The 26,725-nt window shown below is 41.5% G+C and overlaps 1 protein-coding gene across 10 annotated transcripts in view; it reads right to left on the bottom strand.

Annotated features, from left to right (window-relative positions):
* Positions 1-26,725, bottom strand: part of PSD3 (pleckstrin and Sec7 domain containing 3) — a 626,723-nt gene that overhangs the window by 405,717 nt on the left and 194,281 nt on the right. Inside the window, exon 1 of one of the 10 annotated variants that reach the window (XM_085004350.1) lies at positions 21,115-21,228. The exons of the other annotated variants lie outside the window; for them this stretch is intronic. The gene's annotated coding sequence lies outside the window, so the exon portion shown is untranslated. Of the gene's footprint in view, positions 1-21,114; positions 21,229-26,725 lie in introns of those variants that run through there. 10 annotated transcript variants of the gene reach the window in all.

The raw sequence follows: 26,725 nt of genomic DNA, 5'->3' as shown, positions 1-26,725 counted from the left end.
CTTGAAAAACATAGCCTTTTAGCCACTCTACTTTTAGGAATTTATTTCAAACACACAAAAAAAATCTACAAGCCAAAGAAGATGGTGAAATGATGCTCATTTCAATAAAATATGAGAAACAAATGTCAATCAACAAGGCCTAGTTAACCATACCGGAATATAAGGAAACACAATAGAGACATCAATAAAAGAATGACATTATGTGCTGTACAAAAACAATCTCCAAGATATTTTATTAAGAGAACAGAATGGAAAACAATTATGCAGAATATGCAACATTTATGGGCAAGGTGTTGTGTGCAGACACACAGACACACAACCTCTGGTAACAGACTGCCAGGGGAACTAGGGTTCTGAGGTTAGAAAAATACTTTCACTTTCTAGCTCCTACTTTTTTGTATTTATTGATTATTTACCTATTTAATTATCACGCAGCATATATTATTTCCAATACTGGAGGTTTTGGTTGGTTTTTTTTTTTTTTCCAATGCATGGATTCCCTCTGTACATTCAAAGAGTCACAGAAAACATTTACACATTTTTGTATGAAGGAAAAATTGCAGGTCAATCTCACAAAATTAAATGTAAAAGTCCTAAACAAGAAATTAGCAAAGTGAACTCAACAATATATTAAAAAGTTAATCCATCACCACCAAGTTGGCTCTATCCCCAAAATACAAAGCTGTTTTAATTTTAGAGCTCAATTAATACAAGTCACCATACTGATAAATCAAAGGAGAAACATCTTAGTTATCAGAATATAATGCAGAAAACTATTTGATGAAACTCAACATCAATTCATTGCTTTTAAAAGGAGCTTTTAGGAGTTCCCGTTGTGGCTCAGAGGAAACAATCTGACTGGCATCCATGAGGACAAAGGTTCAATCCCTGGTCTCGCTCAGTGGGTTAAGGATCCAGCATTGCCGTGAGCTGTAGCATAGGTCGCAGACATGGTTCAAGTCCCACGTTGCTGTGGTTGTGGTGCAAGCTGGCAGTTGCAGCTCCAATTCAACGCCTAGCCTGGGAACCTCCGTACGCCTTGTGTACAGCCCTACAAACACAAAGTAAATGAATAAATAAATAAAAGGAGCTTTTAGCAAACTAGGTACAGAAAGGAACTTCTGTAATCTGATAAAGGCATTACAAAACACGGAAACATCATATTTACTGGTGAAATTCCCTTCCTAGATGTCCTATAACTAAACAATATGAAGGAGTTTACTAGTAGCTCTTAACCCTTTTGAAAGATAACCCCTTTAAAGGACTCTACATGTTATTTCAGGGTTATTTCATGGCATCTTATTTCAGAACTTTCAAAACCAGAAGTTCCATGAACCCCAACTGAAGAAGCCTTAAAGTAAAAAGCCTAATAAAAACTTTTTTAAAAAGTTAGGTGTACAGACAAGAATCCATTCTATAGCACTATCAGATTTATGGACACATAAAGTATTCAAAACACTTGAATGGGTCCTCAGCCTACAGAATAAAGGGCACACTTTGCAGCCCACACGGCCGGGCTCAATCTCCACTCCACTTGGCCCTCTCACTGCCGCACACTAACAGCAGCGCTCATCCACTCATGTTCATGGCCCACAACTCCACCAGCCTTGTCCTTCCACCCCCTCTCCAAGCTCTCCTCCAGCCAACAGAGAAATAAATGGGAGTCAAGACACCTCTGTATCACTGATGAAGTCAACGAGAGAAAACAGCTGTAGACTGGTGGCAAGAATCAGCCTGACTTCCCCAGCCAGTCACTGGCACAGCTGGCCACCCCCCGGCTGCCCCAGCAGGACCAAGTCACACTGACTCTGAAGGGAGACCTTGCAGGCACTGAGCTGAGGGTCTTCAGTCTATTTCCCTTCGCCTTCCAGTGGAGGTCCCGCTGCCTGAGAAATGTGAGGCCAAGCCAAGAAGGCTGCCTTTCTAACACTCAACTCTTTTTTCAAGGCATAGTACAAGTCCCACCCCTGACCTGAAACACATTCACTGTGCTATCCTTTCCTTGGGTTTCCTACAGCCCTTAATGCCAGTGTTACTCTTTTGTGTCTACATCTACAATACTCTCTCCTGTATTGATGGGAAGACTATTACGATAAAATAAACAATAAGTCCCCTGATTCTGGGACTTTATTTTATCCCTCTTTGAATTCTCATCTAAACTCAGATGCATGTCCTGAACAAAGACGACATTCAACTATCCACTCATTTTGAAAAGTTATTAATGCCTGAATGTAGAGTGTAGTCTTTGATAGGTAAGAGAGAATTCTAATTAAGGGGAAAACATGATCAAGAGATGTTTTCTGAAGACTCATAGTCAATGGCCATGTCTGGTTAGAATACAAGGCATACAGAAGCAGCAAGAGGAAATCTACAGCTAGTTAGATGTGATTTAGAAAAGGGTTCTTCAGACGTCAGTCATAAATTAAAGCAGAAATCATTAAAAAAAAAAACAGAAAACTGTCCAATAAAGACTAACTGAATAAAAACAAATCATGAAAACAGGTTGGGAAATGCCACAGGTCACCAGCTGACAATAAAATACTGCTTCCATGATGTTGCTAATGTAACAGGCTATTAAAAACTAAGGGTAGGTCACTGTTACACTCTCTGTATAAAACCAACAGATCCTTATTAGAGCTCCAACCAAAATGAAAAGAACAACGACAATGATTTAAGGAGCTGAAAATGGGATTTCTGAGAGTAAAAAGGCTTAGCAAATATTAAAAAAAAAGAGGCATAATCATACTCCTGAAGACTTGGAGACTATTGCAATTAGATATTTTACAACTCCACTGAGAAATGCAGAAATTCAGCAAGAGAAAGTTTAGCTGAATATGATGAAGGAATTCTCTGAGCAGAAGCGCTGTTAACAAAGCAGTCATAGAAACAACACTATCTTTTTTAATTAGTCAATTCAGTACTGGATCCCCACAGCTGTCAGTCAACACCATGGAACACTAACAAAAGATAGAGAAGGTTACAATTTAAGCTATCTAAAGACAAAAGAAGACAAAAACAACAGAAGAGCCATGAACATTAAATATATACAGAAGGTGTCTGTAGATATAAATATTCCTTTGGTCTTTCAAATTGCCATAAAGGTATTTTATTTGTCCTGAGTCAAACAGCATGGTAAATAAGATACCCAACAAAAATATTTCTAAGTCTTCGTCAATGGCACATGTGCTTCCTCCACTGCCCAGAGTTCACTCTTTCAAGCACGAAACATACATCACCTGCTTACCTGATGAAATCATGTAAAATCTAAGACACTGACTTTCATTTCACAAAAATTTTATATGTTTCAAAATGAAGATAGGTCAATTATGACCCTTTAAACACCACCATGTCTATCAGGCATTCCCTTAAAAAAAAAAAACAAACCTCTCCAAGGTTAAAATCATTATTTTGCTTTAAACTTGGGACGCTATGACAATACAGACACACAGCAAAAGGGATTGTTTTTGGGGGGAGGCGGGAGGTGGATAATGCCATTATGGAAAAAATGGCAAGTCATATTGCTAATGCATCCCCAATGAGAGGCCTTTTTTCCCACTGGGTAAAAAGATCCATCTTAGGTTGAAATGAGACTCATAGTTATTCTGCTCTGACTATCAAGCTCAGCTTAAACCTTTCCATAGCATCCTGAACTTCAGATACGTCCAAATGCTGAAGAACAGACTAGCCCAGACAACTTTCATTGGTTAAAAATTTTTATTTTTATTTTTTTTGGCCACACCTGCAACATGTGAAAGTTCCTGGGCCTGGGATCAAATCTGGGCCACAGCAGCAACCTAAGCCGCTGCAGTGACAACATGGGATCCTTAACCCACTGTGCCACAAGAGAACTACTATTTTTTAATTGAAAAAAAAAAAAAAAATAGCGGAGTTCCCGTTCTGGCTCAGTGGTGAACGAATCCAACTAGGAACCATGAGGTTTCGGGTTCCGTCCCTGGCCTCGCTCAGTGGGTTAAGGACCCAGTGTTGCCATGAGCTGTGGTGTAGGTCGCAGACATGGCTCAGATCCTGAGTGGCTATGGCTCTGGCATAGGCCGGCGGCTACAGCTCCAATTAGACCCCTAGCCTGGGAATTCCAATGCCATGGATGCAGCCCTGGAAAAGGCAGGAAAAGAAAATATATTTACGTATGATTGCAGACTATGAGCCAGGCACTGTGCTAATAATAACTTTCTGTGTCTTAATCACCTTACCACTCATAAGCCTTGGAGTTCTGTCACTCCTGTCTCCCAACAAGGAGACAAAGAATGCTTAAAGGCCACTGCAGGCAACCAGGGCAGCCAAGTTTACTATGATCTTTGGAAGAGGTATACTTAGGTACCACATGTATTTCCATACATTACAAACCACAGAGAACTCGATCCCCTTAATTCCTGCTTCTGAAACTAAAAATTGCTTTCAAAACTTTCCTTGTGCACATACCACATTCTCTATGGGCTGTCACTTTATGAACCTTGGTTTGGTTTTTTGTTTTTTCTTTTTTTACACAATTCTGATTAGCAACAAACAAAACATGAAGCATCAACAAGAAAAATTCAATTCTCTTTTTTCAAACTGACTCAGAAAGATAAGCAGAGACAATCAAAACACTGAAAAATCAGAACCAATGATTAGTTCCTTACATTTATCTTGCCCCAGAATTTCTGCTAGATACCACAGCTCGGAACAAATGAGAAATAGGGGTGAAGGGAATGGACAGTAGCAATGTCCAATACAAATAATTTATTAATAGCACTCCAAGTTTAATGAAAGAGCAATATTATTTGGAGTTCCTGTCATGGCTTAGCAGTAACAAACCTGACTAGTACTCCTGAGGACGTGGATTTGATCTTGGCCTTGCTCAGTGAGTTAAGGATCTGAAATTGCTGTGAGCTATGTGGTGTAGGCCAGCAGCTACAGCTCCGATTCAGCCCCTAGCCTAGGAACTTCCATATACCATGTGTGAGGCCCTAAAAAAAAAAAAAAAAGACAAAAAAAAAGCAATATTTTTAATGCTTTGCTTATATCTGAAATAAAAAGCCCTCATCATTGCAATGTGAAGGACATAAGGCACTGGACAAAGGAGGAGGAATCAAGCTGGCCCCATCAGATGGATCATTCACCCAGTATTCCATACTTGTACTACTTGCTGGCTACCTCAATGTGAATGTCAGTACCTGCTTCAGGTAATTTAGCCCCAAGGAGTAGGCCTTCTTTCACTTCCTTCCTTACAGAGGAAAGAAAAGTTATGAAATATATGGAATTTATGCACTTCAGCACTTTCTACATAAAAATACAATACCCCATTAAGAAGACAGGACATACATGCATAGTTTCAAATTATATTTACCTTTATTTACAGGCAACATTACTCAAAACAAGTTCTAAGAAGTATTATTTTCTAATTCTAACTAATAACTCTTGTTATACTGCATGCACAAAACTTAATGCTCTACTCCTTAAATCCTGAAGCTCCTACTTTTACATCAAGAATGAGGTAGCCCCTGAACCAATTCAAAGCACAGGCGGTGGTTTTCTACTTACAGTTAACTCATGAGCCACCAACCACTCCAAACTTCCCCAGGGCAAGGACTCCGTGATGTCCAAAGCTGCCCGAGGGTCAGCTGGCTCAGAACTGGCTGTTGTTTCCCAGAGAGGCACAAAAGGCTCCTGTGTCTACAATATTCTCAAGTCACTCAGCCAGTGGTCTCTATTTTACATCCAAGCCACCCCTCATGGGTATTTTGAAAAGCAAAGAAAACATAACGTTACAAAGTGACACAGATTTCTTCACTGGCCTATGTAACAGAACTATTATTACAATTAGTGTCGGTTTAGGTCAGACTTTTTTTTTGCTTCAACAGCCCTAAACAGTTTATTTTAAATCCCAGCCCTAAAATGTTTAAAGCAGACCACTAAAAAACAATTTGCATGACCAACTAATTCGTCACTGAAGCTCAGCTCATAAAAAGGTTCATTCATGTTAAAAAGCTATTTTTAAATGTGCCTAACTCATTCTTAGAAGCCACTGACAATTAAGCATTATACTTCAGTGGAATTTTAAAGGTTTAAAATTGTATGTCTCCCACCTCATTTCCACCTCCCCCAATTCTGCCATCCTGGACAGCAATATTATTTTAAACTTTGCTGTTTTCTATTACAGCAGCTTCATTTATTGATCATTCAGAAATAACATCTCTTAGGACACTCTGGCATCTGACTTTTAAACTCAGTTATACTCATCAGGATTTGGGCACCACATCCTGCCAAAGCCCAAGGGCAGTTCTGCAATTGCAGTCAGGGGAGATCTACCTAGGAGGCCACGCCCTGGGGAACCAGCATCCCTAACGGGCCACTCACAGAAGGACCACAGGCTTTGCTCTCATTCCGTCCTCCCCTTGGCAGCAACAGCAGGCGGCATATCTATCCCCTGATGAGAAGGCACATCCCACTGCCAGAATGACAACTGATTACTCAAGCAGGGCACAAGCTTCCAGGTTAAGTTTTAAAAATTACAGCCTATAGTTACTGAAGAAGCTGAGTCCCCACAAACGTACATAAGCTGATAAATGCAGTGAGAGGTCTACAGAAAAAGTGTCCAACCCAACACGCAGCCATCAAGCTTGCAGGACGCTTGAGATGGATGGCAAGTTAAAACATGTGAAGCTGGAGTTCCCATTGTGGCTCAGAGGAGAGGAATCTGACTAGCATCCATAAGGACCCAGGTTCGATCCCTGGCCTTGCTCAGTGGGTTAAGGATCCAGTGTTGCCATGAGCTGTGGTGTAGGTTGCAGACACGGCTCAGAGCCCATGTTGCTGTGGCTGTGGCGTAGGCCAGCGGCTACAGCTCCAATTCAACCCCTAGTCTGGGAACCCCCGTATGTCAGGTACGGCCCTTGAAAAGAAAAAAAAAAAAAAAAAAAAGTGAAGCTGGAGCTGCATTTTGACACATGGATCTTCTCACACCTACAAGATGTCCCCCAACCTTAATATAGCACTTTACTGTGTAAAGCAACACGTGAACAAAATAAATGGAAGCCTAATAGCAGCGTAAAAGCCAAGCCTATTAAATTCCTGGTAATTTAACACTTGGTGTTTTCCAAATCCGTTTCTTTCAGTGAGTTTAGGGCACCTTACTAGCATGAGCTCATTAATCCTTACAACACCTGACGAGGGGAGTAGGCAGCATTAATCTCCCTTTTTAAAATGAAAATGATATGCTGCATAACTTCTCTCAAGACTACAGCTGGTACACAGTCCTCTACAGTCAGGAAAAGAGTTGACCTGACTCTCTGTAAAGGTGGAATACACTGGGCTATGTCAAAGGACATGCTTCTCACTGAGAGAAGATGGATTTCCTAACCAGACAGCTATATTCCCCCAAATTCCACGTCACTGTAGTTCCTCTTATCACAAAGTTTACACTCCCTACTGACTCTCACACTCTGTAGGGTTTATTTATTTTATTTGGTCTTTTGATTTTTTAGGGCCACACCTGCAGCATATGGAGGTTCCCAGGCTAGGGGTCTAATCAGAGCTGTAGCTGCCAGCCTATGCCAGAGCCACAGCAACGCCAGATCCAAGCCGCGTCTGCAACCTACACCACAGCTCACGGCAACGCCAGATCCTTAACCCACCGAGCAAGGCCACGGATCGAACCCGCAACCTCATGGTTCCTAGTAGGATTCGTTTTCGCTGAGCCACGACAGGAGCTCCCTAAGCAGTTTTTAAACGAGCGAGATTCCTCAGACCTCACAGCTTCCAGTTTGCCCTACAACTGTGCTTCTCCCACCCTCAGGGTTATGCAGCAACATGCCAAGGGGTAGGCAAAGCCCCAGGACCTGTGGGCACATTTTCCTGAAGCTCAGTTTGAATAGATGGTCATTTAAAACCTGACTTTTGTATTAAAATAACTATATTGCGGGAAATAGAATGCAAGATTGGCATGAATTTAAGTGAGTCATAAAAGACATGATGGATGTCCTTAGGAAGCGGCTGGGGGAGGGGTGGGAGGTTGTCACTTGTGTCACTTGTATTCTGCTGTCAGGGTAGTTCAGGAAGAGTGAGAAACTCTGATAAACAGAACTAAGAGACTTAAAAAGAAAATTATTCCAAATCTACTTCCCTGGCTCAAACCTCTCCAGGCTGATGGGAATGCATCCTTCCATAAAGGCAACTTGGCTTTCTTTTCACCAGATTCTACTTCAGCTCTTCATAACAGTATGTTAAGATCACCAGCAGTAAATGCCACATTACACCCAGACAACATTAACTTATTTTTGCTCACTTAATTTTTTTTTTTTTTTTGCATTTTTTTTTCAGGGCCTCACCCACAGCCTGGAAAAGCTACAGCTGCCAGCCAACACCACAGCCACAGCAACTTGGGATTCAAGCCGAGTCTGTGACCCGCACCACAGCTCACGGCAATGCCGGATCTTTTAACCCACTGATCAAGGCCAGGGATTGAACCTGCGTCCTCATGGATACTAGTCGGGTTTGTAACCTGCTAAGCCAAAACGAGAACTCCATCACTTAACTATTTTTAGAAACCCTGGCACACACCCGGTTCACCAGCCAAGGTCCTTGCACCTGGAGCCAGCCCTCAAGGCACCTTACCTCCTTTGACCGCACGGCAGTGTTCTCTTCACTATTTCAACAGGGAAGTTAATAAACAAAGGAAAGGCAAATGACCACATATGCCAGTAGCAGTAATGCCATTACACTTACTAACAATATCCCACATGCCAAAATAGCCACACAATCAGGTTAGTAAGCAAAGATGAAGGCATTAAAAAGTAACATGCAGGTTATCAGGAAAATCAACTGAAAATGCACAGAAGCAGGATTAGGTCTCAAGAGCCCATTCCAATATTCCCAGAACCTCAGAGCAGAATTGTTTCTAACATCCAAGAAGCCCAACAAGAAGCTAGTAAAAGATCTGAATCTCAACTAAACTGGAAACCTCTTCGAGGAACTAACAGAGCAAGTGCAACCATGGGAGACACTCATCTGGGCTCCTTAAGAAGTCAGCTCTAGATGGAAAGAACCAAGAGGTAGAAACGCATGGCATGTTCCTACAGCTCCTGAAACTGAAGAAGGAAGTTCTCAGTCCGGAATCTCTGGGTCCTGGATTGTTTCAGGGTCCTAGCATCTTAGAAAAAGTGGCAGACACACTGCACCCTTCTCTCAGGAGAGAGGGAAGCAGGCCCGCCCACCCCCACAAAGCCTACCCTTGTGGAGCCCACCCCTACTGTAGCCGTCTTGGTTCAGGTTTCCTTCTACAGCCCAACTCAGAATTACTATTCCAAGTCCAATTCTGACCAGTGAGGTTCCAGACACTGAGGAAGATTTTACAAGCTGACAATAAAGTACACTGAACTTTATTTTTAAAAACACAACTTATATGTCTAAATGAACTGTCCTCATTCAAACAGTCACTCTAGGAAACTACACACACCTCAAGGAACCCTGAGCAAATTGTTTAGAAATCCTATACTGAAATAACCTCCAAAACCAGTTTTCACATCATGACAGGAAATTTCTTTATAGATACACCTCATGTCTCACTGAAGAAAAACTGTTTCCCAACTTGCTATTACCTGGCTTACAGAACAGAACCAGCTTTAAAAGCTGTGGCCAACTCAAAAATAAAATCCACTCACAAAAAAATTAAAGATCTATCACCACTGAGGATAATTCTTAAAAATACAATGGAGGATATAAATACAATTCCAAAGAAAAGAGTTCCAACAACATGCTGAGCTAGTACAACATTACAGAAATAATGCAGACAGCCTCCCAAACTGCCTACTCCGAAAAGGATCACATTCTTTCAAATCCTTAAGCTCTGATATAAAATTTATTTATTTAATAAATGTGCTGGGGGATGGGAGGAGGGCTAATGTTTACAATGCCTTCCAGAATGGCTTCTCTTACTGGACCCATTTTTAAGAGATCTAAGTTACTAACTTACATCACAGTCATTCAACCTTTTAAAAATCCCTTTCTCAGAGTTCCCATCATGGCTCAGTGGTAACAAACCTGACTAGTATCCAAGAGGATGCAGGTTCAATCCCTGGCCTCGCTTAGTGGGTTAAAGATCCGGCATTACTGTGAGCTGTGGTGTAGGTTGCAGAAACAGCTTGGATCTGGCATTGTTGTGGCTCTGGTTAGGCTTTCAACTGCAGCTCTGATTCAACCCCTGGCCTGAGAACTTCCATGTGCCTCGGATATGGCCCTAAAAAGATAATAATAATAATAATAATAATAATCCCTTTCTCATGAATATTTTTTGACTGATCAATTAAAGGATCTCCAATTACTATTAGCTTTGGGTATAATACTCTATAACCTGAATCCGTGTTAACTTACCTATAATTTAAAGTAAATGGATGTAATTTGGAGCTCCCGTCATGGCACAGCGGAAACGAATCTGACTGGGAAACATGAGGTTGCGGGTTCAATCCCTGGCCTCGCTCAGCGGGGTTAAGGATCCAGCATTGCTGTGAGCTGTGGTATAGGTCACAGACGCAGCTCGGATCTGGCATAGGCTGGCGGCAACAGCTCCAATTAGAGCCCTAGCCTGGGAACCTCCATATGCGGCAGGAGCGGCCCTAGAAAAAGCAAAAAAAAAAAAGACAAAAAATAAATAAATAAATAAAGACAAAAGACAAAAAAGTAAAATTAAAATAAAGTAAATGGGTGTAATTTAATGTAAACCCAAGGAGTTTTCAAAATCTGAAAACTCCAGGAGTTCCATGGCGCAGTGGAAATGAATCCGAGAAGGAACTACAAAGTTGTGGGTTTGATCCCTGGCCTCGTTCAGTGGGTTAGGGATCTGGCGTTGCCCTGAGCTGTGGTGTAGGTCGCAGATGTGGCTCAGACCTGGCGTTGCTGTGGCTCTGGCATAGGCTGGCAGCTACAGCTCTGATTCGGCCCCTAGCCTGGGAACCTCCATATACTTCAGGTGTAGGCCTAAAAAGCTAAAAAAAAAAAAAAAAAAAAAAATCTGAAAATTCCAGTCACAAAGTGTAAACACTCAGGAGGAAAGGATGGATTATTATTACAGATCTACAGACACACAGACACACTGTCTCCATATGAGTGGCCCATAAGGATTTTTTTTCAAACTCTCCAAGTCACAGTGTTAAGTATTTTAAAAGTTTATTCCTACTAATAATATATATACTATTTATTTCTATATATGATACTTAACTATTTCATAACCATCTAATTTTTTGAACTGAGAAATACATGCTACATAAAAGGGGAAAAAACAACCCTCATCTACCTCATATACCCCAGTATATCTAGTCATTGATAAGCCAACTTTCCTAATTTTCTTTTATTTAGGATTAAAGAGCCCTTGTGCAGAGCTCAGTAAAAACTTCAGTGTTTCTAATTAGAGCATAACCTCTCTACCAATCAGACATGGCTTTACTGTTTTATAAACACGTCCTAAATTCCAACATCCTGGTATGTTCCTCGTCTGACCTCCTTCTCTTACTAGTACTTGCTTTGAAAGGGTCAAATATTAAATATTTCCAACAAGTATGCTCTGAAAATTAATCAATTAAGGATGAGAAGAAATAACTCCTAACTGCCACATAAGCAGCATTATACACCTCAGGGAGTGTATTCCCTTAACTAGGACATGCACATCCAGATATGCTTGAGCATCACCAGAATCCTATGCCACAACTTAAAAGCAGTCAAGTAAGGATGTACCTGTCTAGGGACCTAGTTAAAAACAAAGTTGACTCAGGTTAGCTTAGGCAGAAACGTGTTTGTTCACTGGCAAGATTTTGGGCAGCTCACTACCAGCAGGAAAGCTGCAGGCTCAGGTTCAGGCTGGCACCAAGCAGGACAAAACGCAGCCAAGGTCCTAGCACAGAGTGGCCTACCCTGCCGAGCCCTGCTTCACCGCAGTGACCGTCACCTCTGTTCCCCTAGGCTTGCACCCTAGACAGAGTCAGCGGGATACTGGCCCATCAACCAGCCCAGCTGCCCCCAACAGGCTTCACAGGCAGGGGTCTGGCACCACGTCCCTGAGAACTCAAGCCAGAGGAGATCACAGGCACAATCCAACAGCCAGAGGTGGTCCAGGGAAGGTCTGCCAGCCTTGGCTTCAGCAAGGGAGGCTGAGCTAACTTCCCATCTGCCTTTGACTCCCACGAAAAAGGAAGGGGACCAGGCACAAAAAGATAAATGCCTGCCACAGAAGGTTCCAGAAGAAAATGATCTGCAGGGTACCTTTCAGGTCTAAAATACCATGAAGAATTCAGATAAAGATTTAATGCTTGTCACACTAAACACAGAAGAAAAGTATGAATCATAGGGATTCAAACAATAAGGAATGAATAGGCTATTTCCTCAATCTATTTTCACAGAAAACGATCTAATGGAAGCCACTCATTTAAAACCAAATAGAGCATTCCTCTGTCAATGAGGCTCCTCTTTTATTTGCTATACTTAAAGATTTATTTATCTATCCAACTTAGGTGTGCAAAAACCAAGGGGCACAGATTTTCCCCAGGGTTACAAAGTAAAATACTGTTATAATATTTGACAAATAACAGAAGAGGAGAGTCTATGAGAAACCCTCACGCGCAGGCAGAATAGAATGGACATTTTCTGCTATTCCAGAGAACACAGGTGTCATCAAAGAATAGAAAAGCCACAGAGTCAGATCTTGACTCAGCATTCACAACTCCTCCAAATACTTAAAGGAATCCAACAATGTAATAAATTCCATAGCAACTTGGCAGCTCCTCACTACTGGTGGTATAGGAGCAGACTCGGCAGCCACCGTTAGGAACACAGTGCAATGTGTTTCTATCCCCCAACCCCAAAATTCATGTGTTGAAACCCTAATCCCAGTGGGATAATATTAGGAGGTAGGGCTCTCTGGGAGGTAATTTGATCAAGAAGGTACAGCCCTCAAGAATAGAATTAGTGCCCTTATAAAAAAAGGCCAGAGAGCTGAGTGAAGACAAAGCAAGAGATGCCCCTATAAACCAGATAGAGGGCCCCCACTTAGAACCCTACCATGCCAGCACCTTGATCTGGGATTCCAGCCTCCAGGATGGTGAGAAAGGAACGATTACTGTTTAAGATACCCAGGTGATGGACTAAAACACACACCATGAAAACTGCCAGCACTAAGTGGGTGAGCTGGTTAGTCCAAATTTCTAAAGTCCTATCCAACCAGGGGTCTAAAAAAATTATTTCTACAATCTAAGAGGGAAAAGGCTGGAATTAAAATAAATTCTGAATTTGTACTGAAGTAACAGACCAAATATAGGATGGAGTCGTCATGAGTCTTAAAGTTTGTTCAGGTGACTACTTATCCAATCTTAGATTTCACTGGAAGGGTAGAGTCCAGTACCCCAACTGCTCAGAACACCGGGGAGTCCTGAGTTCATCTCAGGGTTGCCCATTGTTAAAAAGACACATGCAAACCTGACCGTATCTAGACAGTGGTGACCAGGATGGTAAGATGTGTGAAAACTGTTTCAGGAGGAAAACTAAGAGAAAAATAGGGATGATGAAAGTAAGAAAAGAAAAAGGATCTGCCTAAGTCTGCTAAGGCTGCTGTAACATGATACCACAGGCTGAGTGGCTTAAGAACTAGCTTCCAGAACTTTCTCACAGTTCTGGAGGCTGGAAGTCCAAGATCAAGGTGCCATCAGGGTTGGTTTCTGCCAAAGCCTTTCTTCCTGGCTTGCAGATGGTCACCTTTGTGCTGTGTCCTCATGAGGCCCTTGTAGAGAGAGAAACCTCTGGTGTCCCTTCCTCGTCTCTAAGAACACCTGTCCTGGAGTTCCCTGTTGCCCTAGCAGTGAAGGACCCAGCGTTGTCACTGCTGTGGCATGGAGTTCCATCCCTGGCCCAGGAGCTTCTGCATGCCAAAAAAAAAAGACCACCAGTCTTACAGGACTAGGGTCCCACCCTATGACCTCTTTTAACCTTAATCACCTCCCTAAAGGCTGTATCTCCAAATAGTCATGTAAGTATTAGGGCTTCAACATATGAACTTGAGGGGGACAAAATTCAGTCCGTAACAGGATCCAATCTTACGGATATGACAAACGGACTGAAAAGGATACTGATTCTTTATTATCCTAGAAAGCAAAGTTAAAAACAGGGTAAGAGTATCAGCATTGGACTAGATGAAGTCTAAGCTTCTTTCAACTCTAACAATCATTACAACAATTATTATTTATAGGATACAAGCTGTTGAGTGCTTCCTATGGACCAACATTGCATTAAGCACTATGTTGCTGAATCTTTACACCCACTCTAGGGTAAATACTACTACTACAGCTATTTGTTGCTGTTTATAAATGAGGCTCACCCTTGCCCAGTGTCACTGCTGGGAAGTGGCAGAAGACCAGATCCCAGGCAGTCAAATGTCAGTTACCCACCCAGGTGTGAACTCTACATTGAACAGCCTCCTTGAATTAGTAAAAGATTCAGGTACAGCACAACAGAGGAAATAACTCCAACTGTCAAGAGAAAATCACACGGGAGAAAACTACATTACCACATTACCACCAATGTGCATTCCTCTTCCTAGATACCAGTTCTTTCTTATATTGCTAGAGTTCGTCTCACTGTACACCAAAGAGGTAGGTATTATTATGCCCATTTTACAGATGAGAAAACAGCCTCAGAAAGTCTTCCTCAAACCCATAGTGACTAAAAACACCTGGGGTCACAATTCAAACCAAATCTGATCTATTCCGCATGCAAATTATTTGTGTCGACTAGAATGCACTGCTACTGGGCTTGGGGACCTGATGGGGTGGACCAAGTGTGACAGGGACCAAATGCAATCCACACCTGCCTTCAAGGGAGGAGAGCAAATCCTAGGAAACAAAAATCTGCCTTTTCTCCACCAAATTCTGTGGAGCAGTTTGGCAAATACTTATAGAGCCCATGCTATGTCTAGTACATGCAGAGCAATGAACAAATTAAATCCCACTCACCTAGACCCTCATTCTAGTGGGGGCAGACTAAACAAACAAACTTCTAATATATAACATGTCAAGTTGAAAATAGAAGGCACAGAGCCGAAGGGTGGGGGGGACCAGGGTGCGATTTTATAACCAGTCACAGGGGTGGGGGTGTTAAATCACAGCACAGGAGCACAGCAGGCCTGCCAGCCATTCCATTCAGGTCTGTAGTCTTGACTACAGTTCCACACTTCCTTGCTTTTCACTGGAGGAAAGGGTGGGCCACAGCGCTAACTGCAAACAACAGGTCAAAGAGAAAGAAGTGAAGCCTTTTTCCTTAATGGCAAGGAAAGTAGTTATCCTGTACTGTTGCCATGGCACTGAGCAAACGGAGAAAGCAGCATTCCAACACCAGAATATGAAGAGAGATGCAGCAGAGACAGAGGACAAAAGGCACACGGAGAGGTTTCACTCCCCGGGCCTGCTGGAACCCACCAGGCATCAGGAAGGAAGGAAAGCTTTCAAAAGTGGTAGGAGCTGGAAGGGTGGGGAAGGGGAAGAGGTCAGAGCTCCCAAGGAAAAGGTCTTTTCTACGCCCCTAGTAGATCACGCTCTTAATAGAATAGTTAGCAGAAAAATTAAAATAACAATAGACCAAGTTTCTAAAGTAGTCTATATTATATTAGAATATTTCTAAATAGATCTTTTCTGAAAAATCTGTCCTTTTGGCCAAAATGTATCTTAGGTTTCAACCAGCTAATTCACCACCTACAGTAAGGATGTCATCTTTAAACAAAACAGGAGGGAAGAAACCTGTGATGTGAGGTCTGGCAGAGCAAAGCCTGCATCTTCTCTCTGCCACTTAGAACTAGGGAACCCTGCATAAGCCTCCTGTTTTCTGTAAGACTAAAACAGAAATAGCAAAGAGATAACAAGCAAAATCTGACTTTTAATTGTAAATTAATAAATATTCATTCTCCCCAGCCTTAAACAGTTCCAGTGTTGTCTGCTTAGACATCATCAGTAATGGGAAGGGAAGGCAGTTTCCTCCACTGGTAAATAACTGGAATTACAGGAGTGAAAAAAATTGTACAATGGCCAAATTTTCCTTAAGGCATGAAGAGGCAATTTACAAAAGAAGAAATGCCAACTTGTAAGAATCACATGGAAAATATCTCAACTCTAACTCATAATCAAAGAAGTACATTTTAGCCAAGACTTTTTTTTAATATCACAGAGTACTATTATCAGTTATTGGTATACAGATACTCTATCATATACTGCTGGTCAAGGTACCTACAGTCTTTTTAGAGAGATAAGGAACAATATGAATCAAAGCTTTTAAAATGAGTATTCCCCTCCACCCACCACTTAACAATTCTAAGAAATTTCCTAAGAAACTATTAAGTGGATATTCTTGACAGCATTGTAATGAAAAACTGGATTTAAATAAATTACAGTATTTCCATATAATGGAAAATATGCAGTCACTGAAAATGCTTATGTTGGAGAAATATTTGCAAAGCATAGAGAAAACTGAAGAGCTCATAAAAAATCATTTTTAAAAAATCCATGGAGTTCCCATCATGGCTCAGTGGTTAACGAATCCGACTAAGAACCATGAGGTTGTGGATTTGATCCCTGGCCTTGCTCAGTGAGTTAAGGATCCGGTGTTGCCCTGAGCTGTGGTGTAGGTTGCAGACATGGCTCGGATCCCGCGTTGCTGGGACTCTGGTGTAGGCTGGCAGCTACAGTTCCAACTGGACCCCTAGACTGGGAATCTCCATATGCCAGGGGTGCAGCCCTAAAAGGACAAAAAGATTAAAAAAAAAAAAAAAATCCATGAAACTAGATTCCTATCTTATACCGCACACAAAAGTCAACTCAGCTAAAATTCCTAGAAAAATACAGAGGGTAAGCTCCTTCACATCAGTCTTGGCAAAGATTTTTTTTGGATTTGACAATAAAAGCAAAAATAAACAAGTGGGACTACATCAAATTAAAAAGCTTCCACACAGGAAAGGAAACCACCAAAGAAAAGGCAACCACAGAATGGGAGAAACCATTTGCAGATTACATATCTATTAAAGAGTTCATATCCAAAAGACACAAAGAACTCATATGACTCAATAGAAAAAACACACAAACAAACAAACAAACAAAAAACAAGCAATCCAATTTAAAAATGGGCAAAGGAATCAAATAGACATTTTTCTGAAAAAGATATACAATGGCCAACAGGTACAGGAAAACATGCCCAACGTCAATAATCATCTGGGAAATGCAAATCAAAACCAATGAGATATCACCTCACACCTGTCAGAATGGCTATTATCAAAAAGACAAGAAATTGCAAGTACTGGAGAGAGTGTAGAGAAAAGGGAACCCTCAGGAACTGTTGATGGGAATGCAAATTGGTGCAGCCACTATGGAAAACAGCATGGAGACTCCTCAAAAAAGTAAAAATAGAATAACCTTATGATCCAGCAATTCCACTTTTGTGTAGTTATCCAAAGAAAACAAAAACACTGATTCAAAGATGGGTGTATCCTTATGCTCACTGCAGTATTACTACAGCCAAGATGCAGAAGCAACCTAAGTGCCCACTGACAGATGAATGCATATAGAATATATATATATTCTATATATATAGAAGATGTGGTGTATATTTGTATGTGTGTGTGTGTAACTGTCATAATTTATTTTCAACTATAGAACCTACGAAGACAGAGGTCAAACTGCAAGACTTCCAATGGAGCAACCAGAAATGGACCTTAGAGTAAAACCAAGCGAACAGAACATGTCTTCCTGAGAACCTGTAGGTTGAATACCTTGTTAACACCGAAGAACACAATGGGTAATCAGTAGCTAGGGCTGCCGACCTGGATCAGGGAGGTGTGCTGGGATCCAGGAGCTGAACCCCGCCCCAGGTAGATCCACAGGCTTGGTGGGCATCCACCGGGCACTGTGAGCCACACCACACACTGGTGTTTCAACACTTGTTTCACACCAGCCAATCCATAACAGACCCTGAGTGAACTGGGAAAGGATAACTGAAACATTCAAAATACTTTCTGAAAATCAGTTTACATTTTGACGTCTCTTAAAAAGTCAAATTATTCCAACTAACTAAGCCAGAAGTGTCATAGGATTTTGCTCAGATTTGAAAGAGGAAAGGGAAATGTGACATTATACCCCTGCTACGATTTGAAAATTCTGAAAAGTAACAAATTATCTGCCACACAAATTTTGATTTGCTTCTTCTCTCCTTAACATCTCTACGCAACCTGAGACAGCTGGCTCTACTGGTTGGACAGAGATACAGCCGCGAGCCTACAGACAGACACTCACAACAGCGCTTACACTGCAGGTGTAGCACATTCCTAATCCTACCCAGCCCGGCTGCCCTCCCCCGTGTGTGCAACAGACACTGCATCAGACTTACTGGTACCACTTCTGAGAAGGAGCAGGACAGACATACTTCTTTCTGTACGTCTTTTGTTTCCACTCCACCACTGACGCTGACTCTCAACCTCTCCCGTCCTTCGTCCTTCTCCCCCACCTGCCACCCCTCAAATCACTTCACTAAAGCCAGCAAACACAGCAGAACTTCTGGGCAGCAGCAAAATGCAGTCTCACAGCCAGCAAGCCACACACCGTCTGAATTCCTCGTTCCTTCTAGAGTTAGTTCTATGACCTCTGTCTAGTCCCCTAACCACTCGGGATCTATTTTCTCATCTGGAGGATGAGAGGGTGAGAAGAGAGTTCTGAGATCCCTTTCGGCTTCAAAATTCTGTGATTCTACCACAGCTAACGAAGGTCACTAAACAGGAGAGCCACCAGGAAGCAGTATATAACATCTTTACTTCTCACTACATGTTTCAAAAATGTCTACTGCAAAGAAGCATGCCCAGCTAGACTAGACCCTGGCTCCATGTTTTAATTTTTATACACTGTAATTTAAAACATAATTCTCATTCTTTCCATTCATAATATGAAGCTCCTACATGAATTTAACAGAGTCTTCTCTTCAGCTGCACGCCCTTCCTTAAGAGAATTTCAGGAGTTTGGCTAAGAGAATCAAGAATATCTTTCACTCCAAAAAAAAGAAAGGGCTGTTTTGGTATTCTCTGCCCAATTTTTCTTCCAAGAAAAATATTTTTATTACTTTACTACTGAAATTGTATTACAGTACAATTACAGTAAAGCATTTCTTTGATATCAAATAAATCATGCTTTTCGAAGTACAAAATAATACTCTTCTACCTATAAAATGTATTTATGACAAAGTAGGTCATTAGGTCCTTAAGTGCATAAAGATGTGGTTTTTGTTTTTTCTCTGTCATGAAAACAAATCCCCGGAGTTCCCGGTGTGGCGCAGTGGTTAACGAATCCGACTAGGAACCATGAGGTTGCAGGTTCGATCCCTAGCCTTGCTCATTGGGTTGACGATTCGGCATCGCCATGAACTGTAGTGTAGGTCACAGATGCTGCTCAGATCCCGTGTTGCTGTGGCTCTGATGTAGACCAGTGGCTACAGCTCCAATTAGACCCCTAGCCTGGGAATTCCACGTGCTGTGGGAGCAGCCCTAGGAAAGGCAGAAGGACAAAAATAAATAAATAAATAAAAAAGAAAAAATCCCCAAAGCACTGATGTAGAATAATATCCTTATGCAGAAGTTAGATTTAACCTTGACTGAACTAATTAAACAAGAAATATTTATTATTTGCTGACATGTTTTGGCAGATACTATGGAAAAGTCAAAAGTGTAACAGGATCCTTTGCCTGCAAAGAGTTTACAATCTCAATGTACACACAAAATAAAGTCTAGACTTACGGATGCCAAACACCACATAATCCAGGAGGGATGTGAATAAGATTCCACCTCTGAGAATTCCATCATGGTTCAGCAGTAACAAACCTAACTAGTATCCATGAGGATGTAGGTTCAATCCCTGACCTCAATTAGTGGGTTAAGGATCCAGCATTGCCCTGAGCTGCTGTGTAGTTCACAGATGCAGCTCGGATCCCATGTTGCTGTAGCTGTGGTGTAGGCTGGCAGCTACAGCTCCAATTCAACCCTAGCCTGGCAACTTCCATATGCCTTGGGTGCAGCCTTAAAAAGCCCCCACCTCTGCAAAAAAAAAAAAAAAAAAGAAAAGAAAAAGATTCCACCTCTGCCGTAAAGCTCTCACACACAAGCTGCTGGGGAGCCAGTCCTGGGTAACCCAGTCCCAGCTAACCTGCTAGCTCCCAGTACGCCCTTCACTGCACTTATGGGAAGTCCAGTGCCCTTCCTCAGCAGGTGGTGGCTTCAGGGTATGGGAAGAGGTAAGGAGATGGGGGCATGTAATCTCACCATCACCTCTGGTCATTTCCTGTTTTGTGATATTCTCTGTCAAGGAAAAGCAGGCCTTATTTATTTGGTTGGTTTTTTTCAGTCTGAAAATCTTTGTCTTTTCTGGTGTGCTTCATACACATGTGAAGTAATTGCAAACACATCTGGGTTGATATCTACTATCTTATTTTGTGTTGTCCCATTTTATTTTAATCTCCTTTCTTACCTCCTTTTCAAGGGATTTATTATCCCATGCCCCCTACAAGTTTGGAAGCTATGCACATGGTTTCTATGCTTTTACTATCAGAGACTACAATAACGTACAAAGTTAATCAATGCTTTCACTCTTTTGTATGACCTGAGAACACTTTAACACAATCCACACTCCTCATCACTCCCACTGCCAATTCAAAATAGTGAGGAGTTTCCAGTTGTGGCTCAACAGGTTAGGAACCTGACCAGTATCCATGATAATGCAGGTTAGATCCCTGGCCTCATTCAGTGGGTTAAGGAGCCAGCACTGCCATGAGCTGTAGTGTAGGTCACAGACGCAGCTCTGATCCCAAGCTCTGTGGCTGTGGCAAAGGCCTGAGCTGTAGCTCCAATTTGATCCCTAGCCTGGGAACCTCCATATGCCACAGCTGCAGCCCTAAAAAGAAAAAAAGAAGGGGGGGGGCCTTCCACCACAATGGTTGTCTGCAGCTCCCTAGCTCCTTACACAGCCTCTCACTGCAAGTCTGTGCCCACAGCTGCTGCCTTTAACTTGAATGTCTCCCTCTTCTCCTCACACCTGCTTTCCCATCTGGCTCAATCCTGCTCACCTCTCAGGCCCTTGTCTCTCAGTAGCTCAGCGGCTTCACTCTGCTCCACCTGCCCTCCCTCCTGGACATGAGGCTGCAACACCAGGACTGCTGGACACCCTGGTCCCGCAGATCAGGGCCTGCCTGTGTCACAGCTGCTCCACATGAAGGGTGCTCAGTAAATATTTGCTGAGTTAACAAGTAAGTAAACCTAAGTTTCAAAATGTACAAAAATCAGGATGGGAACAAAACAGGCCACAGATGACCCCAAATGAAAAACAAAGTCCACTCACTGTGGAACCAAAAGGCTACACAGAGATTAAGAGGCAGGCTCTGGTGCCACATGGAAAGAATTCAAATCCAGGTAACCATGCACAAGGTATCTAACCTCCCTGTGACTTGGGAAAATGGGGATAACAATAAGACGACCTCATTAGGTGTTGTAAGGAATAAAAAAGCTAATATTTGAAAAGTACTTAGAATATTTTTTGCTAAAATTTCTATCTGAATGTTGACAATAAAGGTGGAATGTCTGGTTCTCAGAACACAGGATAATTTAAAGCTATTAAACTCTTACTCAAAACCTCGCTATTCATACCTTAAAATGATTTGCCATAATGCCTTTACATGATTAGGTAGAGAAGAGGATATCACTGTATTTCAATACTGGAAAACAAGCAAAAATAGTTACAGTATTACATACATGCATTAAATATAGAAAAGAGAGTAATACATCTTTTAAGGAATTCCATCAAAAAACGATCTAAAGGAACCATATGAGCATTTGAAGGAAGAAGTTTCAATTTCTTTATTGAGGTAGTAATTTTTTTGAGTTTTGTGGTCTTACTGAATTTTATTACAATTCCTTAACTGTCATTTTTTAAAGGGTTGTTTTAAATTTCCACATTATCCAAAAATAGTATCCAAAAAATGAAATTATTATAATCCCACAAGATAATAAAATGGTGAACAATTGTTCTGGAGATCTTTTCTCTTTAAAATATTAGAATGATGTATTGGAGTTTCTGTTACGGCTCAGTGGTAAATGAACCCAACTAGTATCCATGAGGATGTGGGTTTGATCTGCGGCCTCGCCCAGTGGGCTAAGGATCCAGTGTTGCCAAGAGTTGTAGTGTAGGTCGAAGACATGGCTCAGATCTGGCGTTACTGTGGCTGTGGTGTAGGGGTAGTTCTACCCCTAGCCTGGGAACTTTTCATGCTACTAAAATACATCTTTTTTTTGGCTTTTTAGGGCTGAAGCTGTGGCACATGGAAATTCACAGGCTAGGGTAGAATGATGTATTTTAGTAGCATAAAAAGATATCAGAATCAATTATATTTCTCTGTTCCTGATTTTAGGTGGCAATTCACTCTATAACATTTTCTATTTTTTCCTAGAAGCCAATAAAATATTTTCTAATTAGTTTGATTTTATTAGATACTTGTAACTGAATTTATCAAGCTTTGCTCTTGATAACCTACCTCATTTTATTACTCAATGTTCTACTTTAAAGACTAAGAAACCCTTTAACCCCCTCATTCTTTCAAAAAATATTTACACAGTACCTACCATGTACCAAGCAGCTGGGGCAGTAACACTGCTTGATACCCTTGTAGGGTCTGTCCGGCACAGAGCAGGCCACAAGGAATGCTAGATAAATAGACCTGACTAAAGGTGCTCGGTTAAATCTGCTCCACTAGAACAAAGTGTGAAGGAGATTAAACAAAGGCAAAGGAGCCCTGTCCCAAAATCCCCAAGGTACACCCACCCTCTGTTGCTGGAGAAACGAAATTGAAACAGATGAATATCAGGCAAAAAAAAAAAAACCCTCTAATTTTAAACATAAGTAAACCCCCAAGTGTAAAACCTGCTTTTCATCAATCAAATAAATCAGGAAAGACAGCTTTTCTAGGCCATTACCCTTGGGTCTCCACAGCACTTACAAAATGGCTTAACTAATTAGTCTAATCACCACTTCTGTTCCACATGCTATAACCACCTAATTACCCATCAAAAACATTCACCCAACCCCCATATGTCAAGCCCCTCCCCAACTCTATTTCCTTAAATAAGTCTTCCACAGGAACATTTAATGACATGTAAAAAGCAAGGATGGATTTGGGGATGTAGAAGTTACCCCAAAGTTTTGGGACTTTCTTCCTTAGAAACCTAAGACTCAGAACTAAAAGGTCTAAAAGTCCTTCAGAAATATGCAAGTAAGACTATGGAGAATAACTTTGGTTTCTGAGACTCTCTTAACCATCATTTTTAAAATCTGTAGTAAACAGAGAAATGACAGAACAAAAAGTAAGTTGTTGCCCCATAAGGCCCAACCTGCAGGGCCTGGCCTGCAGAATCACCTGCCAGCCTGGACAAACAGAGCATAGAAGGGCCGCCTGCACAGTGAGAGCCCATGTAGGGCAGCCTGGGCTCTGTAGGCCTTTTTTTTTTTTTCCCCCGGACTACCTCTATTCAGTTACTCCTGTTTTGAAGTTTCTCTTAGGAGAAAAGGGAACCTTCCTACACTGTCGGTGGGAATGGAAATTGGTACATCAACTATGGAAAACACTATGGAAGTATTTCAGAAAACTATATATAGAACTACTATATATAGCAACCCCACTCCTAGGCATATATCTGCACAAAACTTTCATTCAAAAAGATAATGCATCCCTATGTTCATTGCAGCACTATTCAAAATAGCCAAGACATGGGAACAACCTAAATGTCCATCAACAGATGAATAGATTATGAAGATGTGGTACATAAACACCTGGAAAACTACTCAGCCATAAAAAAAAAGAAATAATGCCATTTGCAGTAACATGGATGGAACTAGATTCTCATACTAAGTGAAGTCAGAAAGAGAATATCTGGAATCTAAAATATTGCACAGACGAACCCATCTACAGAACAGGAGCAGACTCACAGACATGGAGAGCAGACTTGTGGTTGCCAAGGGGGAGAAGGGGGAGGCAGTGGGATGGACTGGGAGTTTGGGGTTCGTAGATGCAAACTACTGCATTCGGAGTGGAAAGGCAGTGAGGTCGTACTATACAGCACAGGGAACTATATCCAATCACTTGTGATGTAATATGATGGAGGATAATGTGAGAAAAAGAATTATTTTTTAGAAATGTTTTCTTAATTTTTTTATTACTCAATGAATTTATTACATTTATAGTTGTACAATGATCATCACAATCCAACTTTATAGGGTTTTCATCCCACAACCCCAGCGCATTCCCCCACCCCCCAAACTGTCTCCTTTGGAGACCATAAGTTTTTCAAAGTCTGTGAGTCAGTATCTGTTCTGCAAAGAAGTTCAGTCTGTCCTTTTTTCAGATTCCACATGTCAGTGATAGCATTTGATGTTGGTGTCTCATTGTCTGACTGACTTCACTTAGCGTGATAATTACTAGGTCCATCCATGTTGCTAAAAATGCTGGTATTTCGTTCACTTTAATGGCTGAGTAATATTCCATTGTGTATATGTACCACATCTTCTGGATCCACTCCTCTGCTGATGGACATTTAGGTTGTTTCCATGTCTTGGCTATTGCAAATAGTGCTGCAATGAACTTCGGAGTACATGTGTCTTTGCAAGTCATGGTTTTCTCTGGATAGATGCCCAGGAGTGGGATTGCTGGCTCAAATGGTAGTTCTATTTTTAGTTTTCTGAAGAATCTCCATACTGTTTTCCACCGTGGTTGCACCAATTTACATTCCCACCAACACTGTACTAGGGTTCCTTTTTCTCCACACCCTCTCCAGCACTTATTGTTTGTAGACTTTTTGATGATGGCCATTCTGGCTGGTGTAAGGTGGTACCTCAAAATGGTTTTGATTTGCATTTCTCTAATGATGAGTGATGTTGAACATCTTTTCATGTGTTTTTTGGCCATCCATATGTCTTCTTTGGAGAATTATCTGTTTAGATCTTCTGCCCATTTTTTGATGGGGTTGTTTGTTTTTTTGGTATGGAGCTGCAGAAGGTGTTGATAAATTTTGGAGATGAATCCCTTGTCAGTCGATTCATTTACAAAGATTTTCTCCCATTCTGTGGGTTGTCTTTTCATTTTGTTTAGGGTTTCCTTTGCTGTGCAGGAACTTTTAAATTTAATTAGGCCCCATTTGTTTATTTTTGTTTTTACTGTCATTACTCTAAGAGGTGGATCCGAGAAGAAAAAGAATGTATCTATATGTATAACCAGGTCACTTTGCTGTACAGCAGCAGAAACTGATAGAATATTGTAAATCAACTATAATAAAAAAGTGTAAAAATAAAATGAAGTTTCTCTTGGGAAGAAATAAAAGCATGCCAGAGACAGCAACAGCCATGATGTGAACAAACCAAAGCAGATGCAGAAACTGAGGAACCAGCACTGGGGAGCAACTCCTGAGACCCAGCCAGGCACTGGGCTTGCAGATGAGCACACCCTGTGAAGAGGTCTAGTGTGCCCCAAACCTCAGGGAGCTGGGCCACTGGAATGACATCTTCCAGTTTTGGTTTCTTTTCACAGGCACTTCAGAATTAGTTTTTAAGGGAGTTCCCATTGCGGCTCAGTGGTAACAAACCCAACTATTATCCATGAGGATGTGGGTTCAATCCCTGGCCTAGCTCAGTGGGTTAAGGATCCAGCGTTGCTATGAGCTGTGGTGTAAGTCACAGACACAGCTCCGATCCCGCACTGCTGTGGCTGTGGTGCAGGCTGGCAGCTGCAGCTCCAATTCAACCCCCAGCCTGAGAACTTCCATATGCTGTGGGTGTGGCCCTAAAAAGGAAAAAAAAAAAAAAGAGTTTTTTGGGTAAAGGAGGGGAAAAAAAAGTGACCAAGAAACTAAGGGAATCAGCAGCATCAAAGGTGAAGATACAACATGTCTGTATCTGCTCATGTTCTGTTTTATTTTCAATATGCAGGATAACACCAAATAAAAAAGAATCACTAATTTTACGCAGGAAAGATTACCTAAAAGAACAAAAACAGTGTAGATGATTTAATGAGAATATCAGGGATTAGAAAATGTTAAAGCTCCATCAAAAAATTATCTAGAGCAGTTTTTAAATTTTCTATAAAGGGCAGTTCAGTTCATGGTACCTTCTTCCCACATAATTTCTTTCTTTTTTTTTTCCTGCTTTTTAGGGCCATGCCTGTGGCATATGGAGGTTCCCAGGCTAACAGTCCAATCAGAGCTACAGTTGCCGGCCTACACTACAGCCACAGCAACACAGGATCCGAGCTGCATTTGTAACCTACACCACAGCTCACGGCAATGTCAGATCCTTAACCCACTGAGTGAGGCCTCATGGTTCCTAGTCGGATTCATTTCCACTGCGCCACAATGGGAACTCCTGAAATGGAATTTTTTTAATTAATTACAAATCCAAGAAAAAAGGCTGCACATAGCCACATCTTCACCAGAGGCCCTCCATGTACCCAGCTTTTCCACAATCTAGAATTCTCATAAAAATCACATTCTCTCATGGGCCAACTGAAGATAACATTGAAATATTATATTACGAACAAAATATTGCCTCCAAAGACAGTTAAAATGTCCACATAGTCCTCTACCCTTCTCCCAGTAACCCAGATGTATTTATAGGGTCAGCTAGGTGACAACTAAAGCCCC

The sequence above is a fragment of the Sus scrofa genome, chromosome 17 (assembly GCF_054392235.1).
Source record: "Sus scrofa isolate SSC_HxYL_T2T_F1_AM1 chromosome 17, Sscrofa_HxYL_maternal_Yorkshire_Landrace_v2.0, whole genome shotgun sequence".
Lineage (NCBI taxonomy): Eukaryota > Metazoa > Chordata > Mammalia > Artiodactyla > Suidae > Sus > Sus scrofa.
This window is presented reverse-complemented; position numbering and strand designations above follow the sequence as displayed.